The sequence below is a fragment of the Tamandua tetradactyla genome, chromosome 7 (genome assembly GCF_023851605.1).
Source record: "Tamandua tetradactyla isolate mTamTet1 chromosome 7, mTamTet1.pri, whole genome shotgun sequence".
NCBI lineage: Eukaryota > Metazoa > Chordata > Mammalia > Pilosa > Myrmecophagidae > Tamandua > Tamandua tetradactyla.
The window spans coordinates 20,404,075-20,426,768 of record NC_135333.1 but is presented as its reverse complement, the minus strand read 5'-3'; the positions used below and the strand labels follow the sequence as shown (position 1 = coordinate 20,426,768).

Below are 22,694 nucleotides of genomic sequence, written 5' to 3'. Positions count from 1 at the left end.
GACTAAAAAAGAAATAACATGCAGTTATCTAACTTTTTGTTTTTTTCTTGTTTAAAACTGCTGTTTTTTTCTTTCTTTCTTTTTCTTTTTTTTTTTTTATACAAATTTTATCAACATTGACAAGACAGGATCAATGGTTTTCTTTTGTGATTCCTTTTGAATCTCACTCCCCCCCCCCCTTTATTACTTGAGTAAGTTCTTGTTTCTTTTGTTCTGTCTGCTGAGCTTTCTCCTTAAGGATTGTTTCCACAGCCTTTGTTTTCCTGAAATTGGAATCTGAAGAAATGGGAAATACACATTGCTTGTAACTGTGCATCTTTAACATTTACCTGATAGTCATCCTCTAATAATTCCTTCTTTTTTTCATGAGCTGTTTTTTGTTCAGATTCTGGTGCTCCACAATCTGGCTGTAAACTGAAGTGTTTCTTGCTGTCTCCTATAAGCAAAGCCATTTCAGGCTTTTGTCTATTTCAGTTTCTTCCTCTGGAGATGTGCCATCTTTTGTAGATTTCATTAATTTTTTTTCTTTATATATATATTTTAAAACTTCTTCGGCAAAGTATGAGTCATTCAATTCAACATTGGAGGGATGGTGATCTTCACAGATCTTTTCGAAAGCAAGAAAGAGGCTTTTGTTTCTTTTTGAATCTTTTTTTCCTCTTTCTTCATCTCTAAGAATTGTTCCCAAGGATCCAGTTTATCTTTTCCTTCCAGTTTCCTTTTGACCATCTCTTCTGCACTCTAAGACCTTGAACCCACTTAATTTCATACTGTTTGCTTTGCCTTTCTTTTCTTTTTCTTGAATACCATGCAAAAGCTGCCTAGATTTACCAATTTGTTCTTCATCATTCTTTTGACTTTTCTTTGCCTTCCCATCATGTACTACATTGACTCCATCATCACCCTATAGCTTCTCTTCTATCTCCTCTTCATCTTCATCACAGGAAGCTAAATAGGCTTGAAAATCCACGTCCAAAACCTCTTCTTTTTAAAATTTCATATTGAGTGTTGTAATTCTTTCATGATTAGTTTCATCCCAAGTGATCTCCACTGTAGACGTTCTCATTGCAGATGTGAAATATTTGGGTTTATATATGGTTAAATCCACTTCTGAGGCTATGCCCTTGGGTTCATCATCAAAAATACCCCATCTGGAATAAACCTTATGAAAGAGCAACTACTTTAGAATTCCAAGCCATCACAATCCTCATATATTTTATTGGCTGTTTTCAGGAGAATCATAGTCTATTGCTATGTAAGAGTACTTCGGTTGTTTGAATTGATAACCTCTCAATTTTTCTCTAGAGGTCCAGTCTTTTCAGGGACATCTTCAGGAATGCTTAATAATTCTACTGGTCCTTAAACTTGATCTTCCTTTATTCTCTCCTTTCCAAATGCTGCAGGATATATCTTTACAGAAAATATAACATTTCTTTTAGATTTAAGTGAATTGAACACAGCCAGCAAATCTTTTGCCTTTAATCTATCCCAGTTCATGTTGCAAATTCTTAGTCAATGTGCAATCTCACCAGCCTGAGGAACATTTTTATTTAGCTCTCTCCAAGTATGCTCAAAACTGGATTTCTCTTGAAGTCAATCTGCCATATCTTCTTCATCTTTAGAAATAGTTTCTATATTCCCTTAACCCCTAGCAAGATCAGGAGGATCATGTCACTTTCATCTTCATCATTTTCATCGTCATCAAAATCTTTCATTTCACTAGCACTTTCTGAATCTTTCTCTGGAGTATCTTTAGCAAACACTTCATCATCTGTTGAGTTTTCATCATTGTCTCCTCCCATTATGAGAGGAACTAATGATTATATTTCTCTTCTTGTCTCAGGGTACTTGACTTTGGGAGATTTCACAGTTTCAGTGATGCCAGAGTCTACTGCCCTTAGTTTTTCTCTGGGAAACAAGTCAATACTTGTGGAAAAATGTTTTTATTCTCTTTGGTACTTTTTTTTTGTGTGAATTCTTCACTCTCCTTGGTACTTACTTTTGCATTTATTTTCTTAGATTTACATGAATTTTTCATTTTCTGAATTTTCAGAATTATCTAATTTATTTTCATTTCCAGAATCCTTTGGATTAATTTCCGTCATTTCTTTCTTTTTGTTTCTCCTCAACTAGATTTTTTGGAATCTACTCCTTTTGTAGTCTGAGATTTTTTCTTCTTCATTTTCTTTTGGTCCAATGCTCTGCTATCTTCCTTAGAGATCTGAATCAGAAAATGAAAGGTCATAAAAGTGATTCAAGTCTTCCATAGTGCTGTGGTTGATGGATTGCCCTCTTTTATATATAGCACAGTTCAGTTAGAACTTTTTGTCATGAAACATGGCTTGAAATCTCTTGTCAATTTTGACTTTTCTATCCTTTTCTGGCATTTCCCAAAATTCTGGGCCCTCAGTAACCAGGTAAACCACTGGTCACTCGTTACTTCTTGTTTGAGTGTCGCTTTTAAACATCTGCACGACAAATACTACTCCAACACTCTGTGAGTCTCATGTGGGACCCACAACCCTCTTTGTACTCTTCCTTTGTTATTTAATGAAATGCTTGCTCACTGTGAGGTTTTGTTGTCACTTCACCCTGAGCACCCACTGACTCATTCAGATCCCCTGTGACTCAGAACATTCACCATCATGAGATCCACTGGGAATCTCTACCAATCTTTTGCATAGAAGCCAAGCAACACCCTGATGAGAAAAGGACATGGATCACAAAACCGATCTGCTGTATAAAGTTTTGAGGACTGTAGTTTTGTTTGCAATCCAGAAATGGGTTGGCTTTTGCATTGGAGATTTATTACCTTATAAGTTCATAGCTCTGAGGCCATGAAAAATATCCAAATTAAGGTATCAATGGGACAACATCTGGACTCTGAAGACTGGGTACCTTTGAGTTTGGGCTCCTCTGTTAGACACTAGGCAAATGGTGATGTCTGCTAGTCCTGCTCTCCTGTGTTTCATTGCTTCCAGTGTCTAACTCCAGTGGATTCCTCTCTGTTTCTCTGGGGCTTTTCCATGAGCCTCTCTGAATTTCATCTCTTAGCTTCTCTATGTGTTTTATCCTCTTATAAAGGATAAAACCAACCTTATTAATCTTATTAATCCAGTAAAAGGATTAATAAGATTATTATTAATAATACCTTGAATGACATGGGTCACATTTTAATAGAAATAACTTAATCACATGTTCCCACCCATAAGAGGTTACACCCACAGGAATGTACCAACTGAAGATATACTTTTTTTGGGTCCATAAAGCCTCCAAACCTTCACAACTGCCAAGTCAGATTGTGTCCTTACCAAGAGTTCTCCTGCTGTACAGCCATTCTACATTGCTTTAGACTCATCAAGAAAAGGAAGACATTGAAATCAAGGGAAAGATCTCTCACCCACCTATTTCTTGTTGCCAAGAACTTTTTTTCCAGAACTTATCTGGCACGTGTAGCACCCACATTCTGTACAAGAGGAAGTCAACTTCTTGCTGGCTTTTTTTTTTTTTTTCGGCTTGTGACAATGTCTTTGTAGTTCAGCTGATAGTATTTCCCTTTAACTCAGAATAGATAAGAAATCACTGAGCATTTAAGTGCTACTTTTCTGAGGAAGTAGCAAGAATAACAGTCTCTTAAATTCAGAAACCTACTGGCACAATTTGAAGTCAAATATTTCTACCAAGTTATACTCTTGTCTGCTAAGACACCGTGACAATTTTAATATCTGAAGGCAGGCCTATATGATAATCCTAGCAGTATTCTAGTGATAAGATTTTCAAAGGTATGTTGAGAAGGACATACTTGTTTAGGTGGCTTTCATCATGTCATTGTGCTTTTATGTCATTTTTCTTGTCCTGGAGGATGGCCTTGTAGCATTATCAGGTGATGTTTACAACCTGAACATGTGTTCCTCCAAAACGGCTACACGGTAATAACCTCCCTGTATTAGTTAGGGTTCTCTAGAGAAACAGAATCAACAGGGAACACTTGCAAATACAAAATTTATAAAAGTGTCTCATGTGACCGCAGGAACGCAGAGTCCAAAATCCACAGGGCAGGCTGTGAAGCCGACGACTCCGATGGATGGCCTGGATGAACTCCACAGGAGAGGCTCACCAGCCAAAGCAGGAACGGAACCTGTCTCCTCTGAGTCCTCCTTAAGAGGCTTCCCATGATTAGATTTAGCATTACTAATTGCAGAAGACACTCCTCTTTGGCTGATTACGAATGGAATCAGCTGTGGATGCAGCTGACGTGATCATGACCTAATCCTATGAAATGTCCTCATTGCAACAGACAGGCCAGCGCTTGCCCTATCAGATAAACAGGTACCACAACTTGGCCAAGTTGACACGTGTCCCTAACCATGACACTCCCCCCTGGCCAAATGGAATGAATGCTGATGACTCCTTTCACTTGTCATAGGTAAAGTTGTCAAGATGTGCTTTGTGACCATCAGGTTTGCAACTCAGCCACTGAATGGCCTAGGGTCTCCTCCCCTAAAGGTGTCTTGGAAGACCTGGTCCACATCCATGCAGAAAAAGTCAACTTCTTGCTGGATGTGGCCCACAATGTGCTCCCCAGTGGTCTTCATGTGCATCATAACAATATCCTGCCACCTCTTCTCAGCACTGATCTCAAACACTTTGCAAGACCGGAGAGGACCCAGCTCTATCAAAGGCATCCTGGAGACATCATCTACCATGATTTAAAATATGACTCTATGGCCAACCATAAAGTACCTATTAGCAGGTGTTATGAACTCCTCTAACTAATGCTCTATGTTATCTTTCAACAGCGAAAAAATATCAATCCCACAGCAGTTTTGTTTGGCATAATAGTTTTCTAACAGGGCTTTGTGGTAAGTGCTATTCCACACAACAGGTGCTTTCCATCTGGTCATCGGCACAACTTTCAGGTGTTTTGTGTTTGTGTTTGTGTGTGTGTGTGTTTTTTGTAGTAAAACACTTCTTCAGCTGTAACTTTTCTTTGTCTTCCTTTATTTTTTCCTTTTTTCTTACTCTATGTCTTCTTCTTCTTGATAAGTGTGGGTCTTAATTGTTAAACCACCTTGGAATGCTAACCCTTGTGAGTGCTCCTGTCACCAACTTCTGGGGTTGTTGAGTAATATATCCATAACAAAAAGTCTACTGGGCTGTTGATTTTTCCCTAAACACAACCACAGGTGAGATAACCAGCATAGAAGCATTATTTTTCCTTTGTCATTCATTATTTTCTCCTCATCTTCTGCTTCTTTCTCGGCAGTGTGAAAGGCAAAGTAACAAAATTTTATTTGGCTCCATTCTACAGAAGGAGGCAGGGCTAGGAAGGGAAGGTGGTGCATTTCAACATGGTTATAGTTTCATTATACTGAAAAATGATAAAAATAAGAAAAAGTCAAAAGAAAATATGCAGAGGGCAAGGTCCGGGAGTTTCTCAAATACAATCTTCTGTATCCTCTCCTCGTGGAGTCAGAACACATCACTGGACTGGCAGGGCATGTATCTTATCAGTGGTGTCTATTAATTTAAAAACTCTATCTTCTATTCTCTGAATTATGTTTTCTTAAGCACAGTTTTTCTCTTTATCTTGGTCTTTCTTTTTCATGCTAATTATTTTCTCATACGGTCAGTGATCTTTCATTGTTTATTCACATTTACTAAAGAAATAGGTAGCCTCTATGGGTTTTCCTGGTATTTTTCTTTCTCTAGGTCTCTAATGAGAGGAAAGTGTGAATAATGGGACAGTCAGGGGTCAGCTGCACTTCATGGTGAGTGGGGAAGGGGAAACTATCAATCTGTCAGTTCCCTAAATGCCAGAATAAGGAGGGCTATACTCTTAGGTATAACTTCATACTAGAAAATCTAGGGTTGTTTATTTTTTTTTGTAATTAAGAGTATAACACATATGGAGAAAAGTGCATAGACTGAAAATGTATAGTTCAATCAACTATTTGTATAAAAGAACAGGTCTTAAAAAGTCTAGGGGTGCATGGGTAGTTCAGTGGTAGACTTCTCGCCTGCCATGCGGGAGACCTGGTTCGATTCCTGGCCCATATACTTCCCCAAAACAAACAAGCAAACAAAAGAAAGAAAAACAAACAAAAAATTGAACAAATGGTGCTACAAAAATGGGATATTCACATGGAAAAAGAATGAAATGCGACCCCTGCCATACAGCATACAAAAAAAACCAACCAAACAAAAAAGTTAAACACTCACCTATCATACCAAAGAGAAATGAAAACATATGCCCATGCAAAGAAGTGAACATGAATATTCTGAGTATATTTATTTGAAAGAGATAAAACTTGTAAACAACCACAAAGGTCCATCAGCAGCTGGATGGTTAAATGAATTGTAGTATAACTGTACAATAAGATACTACTTAGCAATAAAAAGGAAAAACAATGTGTGAATTTTGATACACGCAACCAAATAGATGAATCACAAAATCATCATGCTGAATGAAATAAGCTAGGCAAAAGACAGTACATAATTATATGATTCCATTTATATAAAATTTTAGAAAATGCAAACTAATCTATAATGACAAAGTAGTTAGTGGTTGCTTGAGGGTGACAGAATTGTTCATTATCTAGCTTATAATGAGGTCTCATGGATAAACCTGATCAAAGTGTATTCTTCAAACAATTTCAGTTTATTTTACTTCAATTACATATCAACAAAGTTGGGGAAAATAATAATGGGAAAAAACCCACCCAGATCAAGCCCTAGACACTGCCAGCATCCCAGAAGTTCTCCACATGTCACCTTCCAAGCATTTCTCTTTCTTTCCTCTCACAAGGAACATTTTCATCCAGACATCAAACATTATGGTTCAGTTTTAGAAATCTATATAAAATTAAATTATACAGTATACTTTTGTTTCTGGCATCTTTAAGTGTGTGAGATTCATCTACACTGCTGTGTACAGCTGTAGTCAATTCATTCATTGCAGTATAGCCCTCCTTTCTAGAAATACAATGATATATTCAGCCATTCTATTCTTCTACTGTTGCTGGGCATTTGTGCCATTTCTAGTTTTTGGCAAATACGAAGAGTTAGTTTGCTGTGAACATTTTGTTTAGTTTTAATAGACATAATTTTCAAAGGAGTGAAATACAAGCACCTATTAGCAGTTAGAAATTTTTGATTGCTTCACATGTTTACCAACCTTGCTATCATCCATCTTTTTAATATTAAGCCATTTTAGAGGATGTGAGTGGTGAATCATGCAGGTATTAATTTGATTTCTCTGAATACAAATGAGGTTGAGCATCTTCAATTTTTTTTTTTTTTTTTTGTCTATCTGAATATCCTCTTTTGTAAAATCCCTGTTTAATTTTCTTTCTTGTTCTCTACTGGCTACATATCTTTTAATTATTTATTTATAGGAGCTGTTTATATATTCTGGATGCAAGCCTTTTGTCAATTACACGTGTTGTAAATATTTCCATCCATTCTGTGGCTAACCTTTTTTTCTGCGGCTGTGACTTTTGATGAACAGAGGTTCTTAATTTTAATGTAGTTCAATTTATAAGTTAGCCAAGTTGTGAATACAAAGGAAAAGTTCTTGAAGGAAATTAAGTGCTCCTCCAGTGACCACAGGAAATGATAAGAAAGCAAAACAGTCTTATTGCTGATACGGAGAAAATTTTAGTGGACTGGAGAGAAGATCAAACCAGCTATCACATTCCCTTAAGCCAAGCCTAACTTAGAGCAAGGCCCTAACTCTATTCAAATCTATGAAAACTGAGAGAGGTGAGGAAGCTGCAGAAAAAATGTCTGAAGGTAGCAGAGTCTGGCTCATGAATGAGGTTTAAGGAAAGAAGCCATCTCCATTCATAAAAGTGCAAGGTGAAGCAGCAAGTGCTGCTAGAGAAGCTGCAGCAAGTTATCAGAAGACCTAGCTAAAATAACCAATGAAGATGGCTACTCTAAACAAAGGATTTTCAATGTAGATGAAACAGCTTTTTATTGGAAGGAGATGGAATTTTGATTGGATTGCAATGAATTTGTAAATAGCTTTGGGTAGAACTGACATCTTAATAAATTCAATCTTCCAATTTAGGAACATGGAATGTCCTTCCATTTGATTTATTTTAACAATGTTTGTAGTTTTTCTTTACATTCTTGGTCAGATTTATTGCTAGATATTTGATATCTTTTAGTTGCTATTGGTGGAATTTTGTTCTTGATTTCTTCTTGTACCTGCTCACTAGTGCGTAAAAAGACTATTGATAGGGATTAGACTTCCAGGCCAAGATGGAGGCTTAGCAATGTGTGTTTTAGTTCGTCCTCCAGAACAACTACAAAATAACCAGAAACAGTACAGAACAGCTCCTGGAGCCACGTCAGTGACCAGACAGACACATAGCGTACCCTAGTCTGGACCAGCTGGACCGGCTGCGAGACCCCACAGAATCGTAAGTTCCCAAGCCTTGGCAGTCGGCACCCCCCTCACAGGTTGCTTCCCAGAGGGGAAAGGAAAGGGACTTGACCAGCAGCAGGGGCTGAGCCCAACCAAATGCCAATTGTGGAATTAATTAACAAATTCTGACTACTAAAAATAGGCCCCCAGCTCAGGTGAACCTGGTCAAAGTGGACGTTGCTCATTTTTCCCCCGGTGCCAAGGGGGCAGGGCTGATGGAAAAAGAAAAAAAAAAAAAAAAAAGGAAACAGAGGTTTTTGTGGCTGTATTTCTCCCACAAAGGCTTGACTGCCTTTGGATACAGTGGCAGGGCTTGTCAAGTTGCAAATGCCCCAGGCATAGGCAGAAACAAGCTTGTCTGAGGGCTTTATCTGGAGCCTGTGCCTTCCCCAGGGGAGGGGTGAAGCCCAACTCAGGTGGAATCTCTTCCTCAAGGAATTCAGACACCAGGGCTTGGTAATTTGAAGCCATTAAAACCAGCCTACAACCTCTCCTCTGTCTCCACCACATTCCCAGCAGGGAGAGTCTGCCAACGTTAAAGGTACCGCGTCATCTTATGCTGGTGGGACCTGCAGGCAGACAAGTGCCACATACTGGGCAGGATAAGAAAAACAGAGCCCAGAGACTTCACAGGAAAGTCTTTCAACCTGCTGGGTCTCACCCTCAGGGAAAACCGATGCAGGTGACTCCTTCCTTCAGATAGGAGGGCAGTTTGGTCTGGGAAAATCTGGGGGTGTCTATAATACCTACGCAGACCCTCCTAAGGGTGGGGGGAAAAGGCACCATACAAGCAGGGCAAGAAACAAGAAAACAAGAACCGAAAAATTACCCTGTGTTAAACAAAACCTAAGCTAGAGGTCCAGATAAAGTTGAACCGAATGTCAAAGAACAGATAGACAACAAATTCATCCAGCAAGAAAACCCTAGGTAAAAGAAGTGAAAGCAATCTCCAGAATAAACTAATTAAGGTAATTAAATGCCTAGATGCCAGCAAAAAATAATAAATCACACTAGGAAAATTGAAGATATGGCCCAAAGGAACAAGTGAACAATTCAAATGAGATACAGGAGTTGAAACAATTAACTCAGAATATACGAACAGACATGGAAAACCTCATCAAAAACCAAATCAGTGAATTGAGGGAGGATATAAAGAAGGCAAGGAATGAACAAAAAGAAGAAATGGAAAGTCTGAAAAAACAAATCACAGAACTTATGGGAATGAAAGGCATAGTAGAAGAGATGAAAAAACAATGGAAACCTACAATGGTAGATTTCAAGAGACAGAACACAGGATTTCTGAACTGGAGGGCAGAACATCTGAAATATGACAAGAAAGAGAAAGTATAGGGGAAAAAATGGAAAAATACGAGCAGGGACTCAGGGAATTGAATGACAATGTGAAGCGCACAAATATACGTGTTGTGGGTGCTCCAGAAGGAGAAGAGAAGGGAAAAGGAGGAGAAAAACTAATGGAGGAAATTATCACTGAAAATTTCCCAACTCTTATGAAAGACTTAAAATTACAGATCCAAGAAGTTCAGCATACACCAAAGAGAATAGATCCAAACAGACGTACTCCAAGACATTTACTAATCAGAATGTCAGAGGTCAAAGAGAAAGAGGATCATGAAAGCAGCAAGAGAAAAGCAACCCATGACATACAAGGGAAGCCCAATAAGATTATGCGTAGATTTCTCAGCAGAAACCATGGAGACAAGAAGACACTGGGATGATATATTTAAATTATTAAAAGAGAAAAACTGCCAACCAAGAATTCTATATCCAGCAAAACTGTCCTTCAAATATGAGGGAGAAATTAAAATATTTTCAGACAAAAAATCACTGAGAGAATTTGTGACCAAGAGACCAGCTATGCAAGAAATACTAAAGGGAGCACTAGAGACAGGTATGAAAAGACAGAACAGAGAGGTGTGGAGAAGAGTGTAAAAAGGAAGACTATGAGTAAAGGTAAAAACAAGGAAAATTAGATACAGCACATAAAATCCAAAAGGCAAAATGGTAGAAGAAAGTACTACCCGTGCAGCAGTAATAACATTAAAAGTTAATGGATTAAACTCCCCAATCAAAAGACATAGACTGGCAGAATGGATTAAAAAACAGGACCCATCTATTTGCTGTCTCTACTCAAAGGACATGAGAGCAAGGACACAAACGGACATTTGCACACCAATGTTTATAGCAGCATTATTTACAATTACCAAGAGATGGAAACAGCCAAAATGTCCATCAACAATCGGGGGGCTAAACAAACTGTGGCATATACATATGATGGAATATTATGCAGCTCTAAGACAGAATAAAGTTATGAAGTATGTAACAACATGGATGGACCTTAAGGACATTATGCTGAGTGAGATCAGCCAAAAAGAAAAGGACAAACACTGTATGGTCTCACTGATATGAACTGACATTAGTGAATAAACTTGGAATATTTCATTGGTAACAGAGACCATCAGGAGATAGAAATAGGGTAAGATATTGGGTACTTGGGGCTGAAGGGATACAGATTGTGCAACAGGACTGAATATAAAAACTCAGAAATGGACAGTACAATACTACCTAACTGTAATACAATTATGTTAAAACACTGAATGAAGCTGCATGTGAGAATGATAGAGGGAGCAGGGCGGGAGGCATAAATGAAATCACAAAGAAAGATAGACGATAAAGACTGAGATGGTATAAACTAGGTATGCCTAGAGTGTATAATGATAGTGACCAAATGTATAAATTAAAAAAATGTTTTTGCATGAGGAAGAACAAAGGAATGTCATTACTGCAGGGTGCTGAAAGTAGATGGTAATTAATATTTTAAAATTTCAACTTATGTGTAAGACTAAAGCAAAAAATGTTTATTTGGTACAAAAATTAATATTTTGACTAGTGCATTTCCTAATATAACTTATGTAGATAGTTGGTTGAACAACATAAGTACATGGAACCTTGGGCAGGACATGAGATTTTGTTGGTTTGTCCAGAGTGATGCTCCGATGAATCCCAGAGTGATTTGATCAGTGAGTGGAAAAGTATTTGCAAAGTCCTCTTTGGGGAATGATGAGAACGGGGGAAATTTCAACTTCCCCAAGTTGAATTCTTGATATTCTCATAAGCAGTGTGGACAACCAAAGCTATAGGCTGAGCCGCCTGTCTTGGGGTTTGTTCATATGAAACTTAAAGGATAAGTTTAAGTTTCCTATCCATAAAGGACAGCTCAAGCCTACTTAAAATTAGGCTTAAGAGTCACCCCCAAGTGAACCTCTCTTGTTGCTCAGATGTGGCCTTTCTCTCCAGCCAACACAACAAGCAAACTCACCACCCTCCCCCTGTCTACGTGGGACATGACTCCCAGGGGTGTGGGCCTTCCTGGCAACGTGGGACAGAAATCCTGGAATGAGCTGAGACTCAGCATCAAGGGATTGAGAAAAACCCTAGAATGAGCTGAGACCTGGCATCAAGGGATTGAGAAAATCTTCTCAACCAAAAGGGGGTAGAGTGAAATGAGACATAGTGTCAACGGTTGAGAGATTCTAAACAGAGTCGAGAGGTTATTCTGGAGGTTATTCTTACGCATTAAGTAGATATCACCTTGTTATCTAAGATGTAATGGAGAGGCTGGAGGGAACCACCTGAAAATGTGGAGCTATGTTCCAGTAGCCATGTTTCTTGATGATGATTGTATAATGATATAGCTTTCACAATGTGACTGTGTGATTGTGAAAATCTTGTGTCTGATGCTCCTTTTATCTACCTTGTCAACAGACGAGTAGAACATTTGGAATAAAAATAAATAATAGGAGGAATAAATGTTAAAATAAATTTAGTCTAAAATGCTAGTGATCAATGAAAGGGAGGGGTAAGGGGTATGGTATGTATAAAACTTTTTTTTCTGTTCTCATTTTATTTTTCTGTTGTCTTTTTATTTCTTTTTCTGAATTGATGCAAATGTTCTAAGAAATGATCATGATGATGAATATGCAACTATGTGATATTGTGAATTAGTGATTATATATGTAGAACTGAATAATCATGTTAAGAATATTTGCATTTCTTGTAATATATATTTTTTAATTTAAAAATTAATAAAAGACTTGATTTTTGAGTGTTGATCTTATATCCCACCACTTTGCTGTATTCAATAATTAGGATTTTGTGCATTCTTCAGGATTTTCTGAATATAGGATCATATCATATAGGGAAAGTTTTACTTTTTCCATTCCAATTTGGATGGCATTTATTTCTTTTTCTTGCCTAATTGCTCTGGCTAGAACTTCCAATACAATGTTGAATAACAGTGGTGGCAGACAGCATCCTTGTTGTTCTAGTTTGCTAGGTGCCAGAATGCAACACACCAGAGATGGATTGGCCTTTAATAAAGGGATTTATTTTGTCAGTTCTTCAGAGGAGAGGCAGCTAACATTCAAATGAGGTTCTTTCTTACATGGGAAGACACAGGGTGATCTCTGCTGGCCTTCTCTCCAGGCCTCTGGGTTCCAACAACTTTCCCTGGGGTGAGTCCTTTCTGCATCTCCAAAGGCCTGGGCTGAGCTGCGAGTGCTCAGATGAGGTATGCTGAGCTGCTTGGGCTGTGCCACGTTGAGATCTCTCATTTAAGCACCAGCCAGTTAAATCAAACATCATTCATTACAGCAGGCATGCCTCCCAGCCGACTGCAGGTGTAATCAGCAACAGATGAGGTTCACTTGCCATCGGCTCATGTCCACAGCAATATAACTAAGCACCTTCACCTACCACATTGTCTTCTTCCTGATCTTAGAGGAAAAGCTTTCAGTATGAGTCTGATGTCAGCTGTGGGTTTTTCATACATGTCCTTTATCGTGTTGAGGAAGTTTTTCTATTCCCAGTTTTCTGAGTGTTTTTTTTATCAAGAAGGTGTGCTGGATTTTGTTAAGTGCCTTTTCTGCCTCAATTGAGACAATTATGTTTTCTTTTCTCAACTCTGTTAATGTGTTGCATAGTCCACTAATTGATTTTTTTTTTTTTACATTGAATCACCCTTGCATATCTGGGATGAATCCTGCTTGATCTAGTGTGTAATGCTTTTAAAGCACTGCTAGATTTAATTTGTAAGTATTTTCCTGGGATTTTTCACATCTATATTAATAAAAGATGGTGATCTGTAATATTTTTTCCTTGTGGTATCTTTCTCTGGCTTTGGTATGAGGGTGATGTTAATCTCATAGAATGAATTAGGGAATGTTCCTTCCTTTTCAAATTTTTGGGAAGAATTTGAACAGGATTGTGTCAATATTTTTTGGAATGCTTGGCAAAATTCCCCTGTGATACCATCTCGTCCTGGGCTTTTCTTAGTTGGGAGGTATTTTTCTTTCTTTCTTCTTCTTCTTCTTCTTCTTCTTTTTTTTTTAAACCTTTTTTATTGTATAGTATAACATATACAGAAAGGAAAGAAATAAAAAAGCAGTAGTTTTCAAAGCACTCTTCAAAAAATGGTTACAGGACAGATCCCAGAGTTTGTCATGGGCTACCATACGATCTGCTCATATTTTTCCTTCTAGCTGCTCCAGCATATAGGAGGCTAGAGGGCTTAAATACATTTTTATCATCAAAATCAACTTTTTTTCCTTCTTTTTTTGTGAACAATAACATATATACAAAAAAGCTATAAATTTCAAAGCACAGCACCACAATTAGCTGTAGAATACGTCTCAGACTTTGACATGGGTTACAATTTTCCACTTTTAGGTTTTCACTTCTAGCTGCTCTAAAACACTGTTGACTAAAAGAGGTATCAATTTAATGATTCAGCATTCATACTCATTTGTTAAGTCCTATCTTCTATGTATATTTCCACCATCACCTTTGATCTTTCCATGCCTCTCTTTGGGGTTGTTTGGGGTATGGCAATTCTAAATTTTTTATATTGGGGGGATCTGTCACTAATATGGGGTAGGGAGATGGAACTAACTGATGTTTTGGAGAGGCTGGACTAGGTTTCAGGGTTTGTCTGGACCAGGGACTCATCTGAAGGTTGTAGGTTTCTGGAAAGCTACTCCAGGGACTGGGACCCTTGTGGAATCTTATAAATTGCCCTAGGTGTTCTTTAGGATTGGCTGGAATGGTCCTGGTTGGGGGCTGGCAGGTTATGATAGGTAGCAAGGTCTACATGAAGCTTGCATAAGAGCAACCTCCAGAGCAGCCTCTCAACTCTATTTGAACTCTCTCTGCCACTGATACTTTATTAATTATACTTCTTTTCCCCCATTTGGTCAGGATGGAATTGTTGATCCCACAGTGCCAGGTCTGGATTCATCCCTGGGAGTCCTCTTCATGTCGCCAGGGAGACTTTCACTCCTGGATGTCATGTCCCATGTATGGGGAGGGCAATGATTTCACTTGCAGAGTTGGGCTTAGAGAAACTGAGGCCACATCTGAGCAACAACAGAGGTCCTCCAGCAGTAACCCTTAGGCATGCCTATAGGTAGTCTACGCTTCTATGCTACCTACATAAGCTTCACAAGAGTAAACCTCAAGATCAAGAGCATGGTCTTTTGATTTGGGTGTCCCTAAAGTCTGACACAGTAACGGGGGATTCCCTGATGGTAAGGTTTAATAGTTCCACAGTCTTTCTCCCCTCCCTCAGAGGACTTTGCCAATATTTTTTGATTATCTGGTTAATGTAATCTAGGATGTTTCCAGGCATTATAATAATCTATACAGGATTAAATGACCTCTTTCTTATTCTGTGCTGTTTCAGTTGTTCAAATGAGCTGTACAGATAGACTGAATGAGATTATACACTTCAGAAAATTTCAGTTCCAGATCAAATAAAACTTCGTTCCATTGTTTTTTCATTACTTAATTGATTCTCTAACAGTTATTGGTTTGCTGAGATCTTGCATTTCTTCTTGTTTTAGCACAGGAATATATATGTTTCTATGAATTTGTTCATTTCATGTAGGTTATCTAATTCATTGGTGTACAGTTGTTCACAATATCCTTTTACAGTCCTTTTCATTTCAGTGGAGTCAAGTGTGTTCCCCTTTCAATTTCTGAATTTAGTTATTTGTGTCCTTTTTTCTTTGTCAGTCTCACCAAAGTTTTGTCAATTTTATGGATCTTTCAAAGAACCAATTTTTGATTTTGTTGATTCTATATCATTTATTTCCACTTTAATCTTTTGTTGTTTCTTCCCTTCTGCTTGCTTTGGGTTTAATTTGCTCTTCTTTATCTAGTTTTTCCAGTTTTGAAGTTAGGTCCCTGATTTGAAATTTTTTTTCTTTTTTAATGTAAGCAGTAAGTGGTACAAATTTCCCTCTCAGCACTGCCTGTGCTGCAACTCCTATGTTCTGGTATATTGCATTTTCATTTTTACACACTTCAAGATATTTCCTAACTTGTGATCTCCTTTTTAGCCCAATCATTTTTTGTAAGAATACACTGTTTAATTTACATATTTTGTGAATTTTCCATTTCTCCCACAGTGATACTGATTTCTAGCTTTATCCCACAGTGGTCACAGAAATACACTGTATGATTTCAATATTTCTGAATTTATTGAGACTTGTTTTGTGGCCTAACATATGATTTAACATGGAGAATGATTCATGTACACTAAAGAATGTGTATTCTGCTGCTTTCAGGTTTAGTGTTTTATACATGTCTGTTAGATCTAATTGGTTTAGAGTAATAATCACGTCTTGTAATTCCTTATTGATCTTTTGCTTAGATGGTCTATCCACTACTGAAAATGGTTTATTAGTCTCCTACTATTAATGTAGAACAATTTATTTTTCCCTTCAAATCTGTAAGTATTTGCTTCCTATATTTTGGGGTTCTGCTTTTAGGTGAATATATAATTATAATCGTTATGTCTTGTTGAATTGACTCCTTTTATCAGTATACATGACCATCTTTGTCCCTCATAAGAGTTTTTGACTTAAAATCTATTTTACCTTTTATCTGTATATTTTGGACTTTTTATCTGTTTATATAGCTATCCTAGCCCCTTTTTTAGTTACTAATTGCATGGTATATATTTTTCCCATCCTTTCACTTTCAATTTATTTTTGAGTTTAAGGTGAGTTTCGTGAAAATGGTGTATAGTTGGGTCATGCTTTTCTATTCATTCAGCCAATCTCTGTCTTTTGAGTTGAAAGTATAATTCTTTTATATTTAAAGTCACTACTGATAATGTAGGACTTTCTTCTGCCATTTTGCTATTTTGTCTCTGTAAGTCTTACATCTTTTGGGGCCCTTAACTCTTCTGTTATTGTCTACTTTCAAATTAATTTTTTTTTTTTTTGTATTGTACCATACTGAGTCCCTTCTCATTTCTATCTGGATATATATTTTTACATATTTTCCTATGGCTACCATGTGGTTAAAATTTAACATCTTAATTATATAACAACCGTATTTAGTTTGATACCAACTTGACTTCAACAGCTTCACATATGTTGTTCCTAAACCAGTACCTCCCTCTTTCCCAGTACCTCCCTCTTTATTGTATAATATAACATATATAAAAAGCAAAGAAATAAAAAAGCAATAGTTTTTAAAGCACTCTTCAACAAACAGTTACATGACAGATCCCAGAGTTTGTCATGGGTTACCATTTGAACCTGTCATATTTTTCCTTCTAGCTGCTCCAAAATATAGGAGGCTAGAGGGCTTAAATATTTCTTGACCATCAGTATGTAAATGTCTGTTTGTGTCAGATCTTCCAGGTATATCCTGAGAAGGAGGATTGCCAGGTCATAAGGCAACTCTATACTTAGCTTCTAAGGAACTGCCATACTGTCCTCCACAGCAGTTGTACTATATTATGTTCCCACCAGCAGTGAATAAGTGTTCCAATTTCTCCATATGCTCTTCAACACTCATAGTTTCCTATTTGTTTAATACTGGCCATTCTAGTAGTTATGAGACAAAATCTCATTGTGGTTTTAATTTGCATTTCCTTAATAGCAAGTGAAGCTGAGCATCTTTTCATGTGCCTCTTAGCCATCTGTATTTCCTCTTTGGAGAAATGTCTGTTCACATCCTTTGCCAATTTTCAAATTGGGTTGTCTTTCTATTATTGAGGTGTAAGATTTCTTATAGGTTATAAGAAATCTTAGGTTTCTTATATACTGGATATCAAACCTTTATCATATATGTGGTTTCCAAATATTTTCTCCCATTGAGTTGGTTGCCTTTTCATCCTTTTGACAAAGTCCTTTGAAGCACTGAAGTACTCGAATTTGATAAGTTCTCATTTACCTATTTTTTGTTTTGTTGCTTGTATTTTGGGTATAAAATCTAAGAAACTACCCTCTATCACTAGATCTTGAAGATGTTTCCCTACATTTTCTTCTAGGAATTTTTTGGCACTGGTCCTAGTATTTAGGTCTAGGATCTATTCTGAGTAAATTTTTGAATAGGGTGTGAAATAGGCATCCTCTTTCATTTCTTTGGATATGGATATCTAGCTTTCCCAGCAGCATTTTTTCCACAGACTGTTCTGTCCTAGTTGAGTGAACTTGGGAGTCTTATCAAGAATCAATTAAAAGAGATCTAAAGGTTGAGCTATCAATTCAATTTCATTGATCAGTATGTTTATCTTTATGCCAGCACCATGCTGGTTTGACAACTGTGCCCTCACAATATACTCTAAAATCAGGAAGCATGATACTTCCCACTTCATTCTTATTTTTCAAGATGTTTTTGACTATTTGAGGCCCTTTACCATTCCAAATAAAGTTGATAATTAGCCTCTCTGTTTCTGCAAAGTAGTGTGTTGGAGTTTTTTTTTTTTTTTAAATAAACCTTTTTATTTTAAAATACTTTCAAACTTACAAGACAGTTACAAAAATAATAGAAATCCCATACAGAGAACGCCAATGTTTCTTTGAGAGCCCCCCTCCCCCACTTACTAGATCCTAACTAGGATCATGTATTGCATTTAACTGTCATTGTCTCCTTCGCTGCTCTTTCTTTCTTTTCAAATTGAAGGAACATGTATACAACATATCAATGACTCTGAAGCATACCATTCAGTAGGATTAATCACATTCATAGTATCTGGTAACCTTACCACCTTCCATTACTGAAACTTTTCCATCTCCTCAGACAGAAACCCTATAACCATAACGTTTTAACTCCCAATTCCCTCTGTCTACTGTGCCTGGTAAACTGTACTCTATAATCTTACATATTCTGCTTAAATATCAACCTAGTAACTCCAATGGTATACACAGACTATGTTCCTATATTCCTCTAACTCCATACCTTTATGTAGTTCTTGTCACAAATTACATGTTTATGCATTGTGTCCCAAAAAACTGATTTATCATTATTTCATGCATTTGCCTTTTAGATCCTGTATGAAGTAAAGAGTGGTATTGCAAACCAAAACTACAATAGTAACTGTATTTATATTTACTCATGTTAAGACCCTTACCAGAGATCCTTAATTTTTCTGTGGTTTCAATCTAATGTCTGTTGTCCTTTCTTTCCAACCTATAGAGCTCTCCTTAGCATCTCGTCAGGCTAGTTAGTGGTGACAAAGTTGCCACTTTTGTTTATCTGGAAATGTCTTAATTTCTCCCTTATTTCAGAAACAGTTCTGTTGGCCATAGAATTATTAGATGACACTTTTTGCTTTCAGCACTTTAAGAATGAGAAATTGGTACAATCTTATTGAGGATCCCTTTTATATGACCCTTTACTTCTTTCTCTCTTGCAACTTTCAGAATCTCTTTTTATTTGGCATTTGACAATTTGATGATAACACAGCACAGTTTTGGTTTATTTGGGTTTATCCTGTTTGGAGTTCACTGAGCATCTTCGGTGTGTATATTTATGTCTTGATTTAATTTTAGAAATTTTCACTGAATATTCTCTCTACCCCTTCCTCTTTCTTCTCCTTCTGGGACTCCCATAATGCTTATATTGTTACACGTGATGGTGCCCCCACTGGTTCCTCAGGCTCTGTTCACTTTTCTTCATTCTTTCCTCTTTCTACCCCTCCGACTAGATAATTTTAACTATCTTATCCGAGTTCACTGATTCTTCTGCCAGTTCCAATCTACTGTTGAATACCTCTAGTGAATTTTTTATTTCTGTAACTGTGCTCTTCAGCTCTGCTTGGTTCCTGTTCACAATCTCCATCTCTCTACTGCTATTCTCTTTCTGTTCATCTATTATTTCCAATTACCTTTGTTTCTTTGTCCCTGTTTTCCTTTAGCTCTTTGTTTCTTCATCCATGTTTTCCTTTAACTCTCTGGCATATTTAGGACCATTTTTTAAAAAGTCTTTGTCTGGAATGTCCCAAGTATGGCGCTCCTCATTGACAGTTTCTAATGCCTTAATCCTTGGTCTGGGTCATCACCTCCTGTTTATTTGTTGGTTAGTAAACTTTTGTGTAAACTTGCACATAGTGATATTTTAATGTTATTGCTGGAATTTAAGACTTGATGCATCTGGCAGCAAACTTAACCATCTGCTTGCTTGCATGGTCTCCCACAGCCACAAGAGCCTGAACATTAAACTGCTGCTGGCGAAGGACTAAGAAACACTGCTTTCCTTTAGTTCCGCTTGTATAACCCTTGCACGTACCCAAACAACTTCATCAGCTTTTTGTACTGTCAAGTCTCTAACCCAAACCAAAAATCAATCTGTTTTTCCTTGTGATTGTATCACTGAAGATACTCCCTATCTTTCTTAAGCATTATCTTCCTCTGTGTCCATGATCTCCCGCGGCTTCTCCTGACTCTTGCAGCTGGTGCTGGCGCTGGACATCTCGACAACTGAACAGGATGGCAGTCACTATCCTCCCTCACAGGCCTGATTTTTTATTTTAATGGAAATAAAAAGTATTTAAAAATATGAGATATGATAAAAACAAAATCCACAAAAATACAGAAGTCTCTGTCTTTTAGAAGCCATAAAAATGGAGGGAAAGAGCAACTAACCCTGGTTTGGAGAATCCAAGACAGCACCTGAGTTTTGATGGATAAACTGAGGAAAAGGAGAGAAAGCCTTTCAGAAGAAGCAAGCAGCTCTATCTTGGTTAATATAAACAGTTCACTGGGACTGGAATGAGGGATGGGTTAGGGAGGAGAAGCAGTATAGAAGACTGAAGAGTAGAGTACATGCTCTATGTCAGAGTCTGGAATGAAACTTGGAGGCAGCAGAGTTATCCAAAGATTAAACAGTTTAAAAATTATTGTATTTATGCTTTGGAAAGCTAATGCTGGTAGCAGAGAATGGGGATGGGCTGGAAGGTGGCAGGAGGCTTTTTTTTTTTTTTTGCAGTAAAGTGATAATGAGGGGCTTTTCTAAATGAAAATGGAAAGACAAAAGGACAACAGAGCTAGAACTCACAGCTCTTGGTGACAACAGAATTTAAAGGTAAAGGAAAACTATTCAAAAATGGCTCTGTGAACAAAATAAAGTTTCAGTGGCTGAGAGATTTCAAACAGAGAGGTTATCCTGGAGGTTATTCTTATGTATTATATAGATATCCCTTTTTAGTTTATGGTGTATTGGAATGGCTGAGGGAAGTATCTGAAACTGTTGAGCTGTGTTCTAGTGCTCCTGATTCTTGACGATGATTGTATAAAGATACAACTTTGACAGTGTGACTGTGTGATTGTGAAAACCTTGTGTCTGATGCTTTTTATCCAGGGTATGGACAGATGAGTAAGAATAAATGGATAAAAAATAAATTATAGGGGGATAAGTAAAATAAATTGGGTAGATGGAAATACTAGTGGTCAATGAGAGGGAAGGGTAAGGTATATGGGATATATGTGCTAAAAAAAATGATCATGGTGATGATATTTTGATATGTGATGATACTGTGAGCCATTGATTATACACCATTGTGGTGGTTTGAAATGATGTATATACCCTAGAAAAGACATTTTAATCCTAATTCCATTTTGAAAAGCAGCTGCTTCTTCTAATCCCTATTCAGCACTGTATGACTGAAACTGTAATTAGATCATCTCCCCAGAGATGTGATTTAATCAAGAGTGGTTGTTAAGCTGGATTAGGTGACGACATGCTTCCACCCATGTCAGTGGGTCTTGATTAGTTTCTGGAGTCATCATCCAACAGTCTGCTTCCCTCTGGATCGATCTTGGAAAGTTCTCGAAATGCTTCATCCCCCACAAAGCAAATTTCATGTCCATCAGGATCGGCCAGAATAACCACTTGCACTGTTGCTTTCCCTGGGGTATCCAGGCTCACGAGGGGAGTCAGAATTTTTCGGTTTTCCCTTTTCATCAAGTCTTCTATGTCAGGCAACTCTTTTGGGGGGCAAGAAAAGGCAATTCTTCCAAAAGCTGCTGCATGATCAACTGTACCCTTGATGGCCTGTAACTCCAGCTTACACTGGTTATCAGCATAGCCCAGCAAAGCCCTTTGTTTCTCTTCATCTTTTTCATAAATTTTCATTCCCAGTAGATTAGACCAGTAGTTCACGGACTTCTGAAGATCAGACACTGCTAGAGTTACTTTTAATACAGGGTCTGACTGAGGTAGACTGCAATTCTGCAAATAGAATTCATATCCTCCTGGGGCCTCAATTTCAAAAACATCTTCTGCAATTTCACTAAGTGGCCACTCCACCTTCCTGGCGTTGCTGACAGCCTGGCTAGAAGCCAGTGTGATACCCATGAAGTCATTGCCAAGCTTGTAGTCTCCGATGCCGTAATTGTAAGTCAGTTCTGCAACAAAATGATCATCCTCAGGCCCAAATCCCACCATGGTTTTACTCCATTTCCCATCATAAGGCCCATTACAGGCAGCTTTGCAGTCTTCTTCAAATTCTTCATGTCGCAGAACCTTCATTCCCAAGACATCACGATAGAAACGCGCCGTCTGGAAGCGGTTTCCCACTTTGAATACGAAATGTAGTGCCCGACGAACAGCCATTACTCCACCGACACCGTGTGTTGGAGTTTTGATTGGTATTGCAATTAATCTATGGATTAATTTGGGTTGAATTGACATCTTCACAACATTTAGCCTTCCAATCCATGAATATGGACTATCTTTCATTTATTCAGGTCTTCTTTGATTACTTTTAGCATGATTTCGTAGTTTTCTGTGTACAAGTCCTTTACATGCTTGGTTAGGTTTATTCCTAGATCCTTGATTGTTTTAGGTGCTATTGTAAATGGAACTTTTTCTTGGTTACCTCCTCAGATAGTTCATTACAAGTGTATAGGACACCACTGATTTCTTCATGTTGATATTGTATTCTACA

At 37.6% G+C, this 22,694-nt stretch overlaps 1 protein-coding gene and 3 pseudogenes across 3 annotated transcripts in view; all 4 read right to left on the bottom strand.

Moving 5' to 3' along the window:
- The window catches only part of LIN9 (lin-9 DREAM MuvB core complex component), a 161,244-nt gene that overhangs the window by 28,196 nt on the left and 110,354 nt on the right, over positions 1–22,694 (bottom strand). The gene's annotated exons all lie outside the window — the stretch shown is intronic.
- Positions 97–2,972, bottom strand: LOC143689499 (ESF1 homolog pseudogene; annotated as a pseudogene).
- Positions 4,318–6,278, bottom strand: LOC143689493 (N-acetyllactosaminide alpha-1,3-galactosyltransferase pseudogene; annotated as a pseudogene).
- Positions 21,303–22,654, bottom strand: LOC143690858 (glyoxalase domain-containing protein 4 pseudogene; annotated as a pseudogene).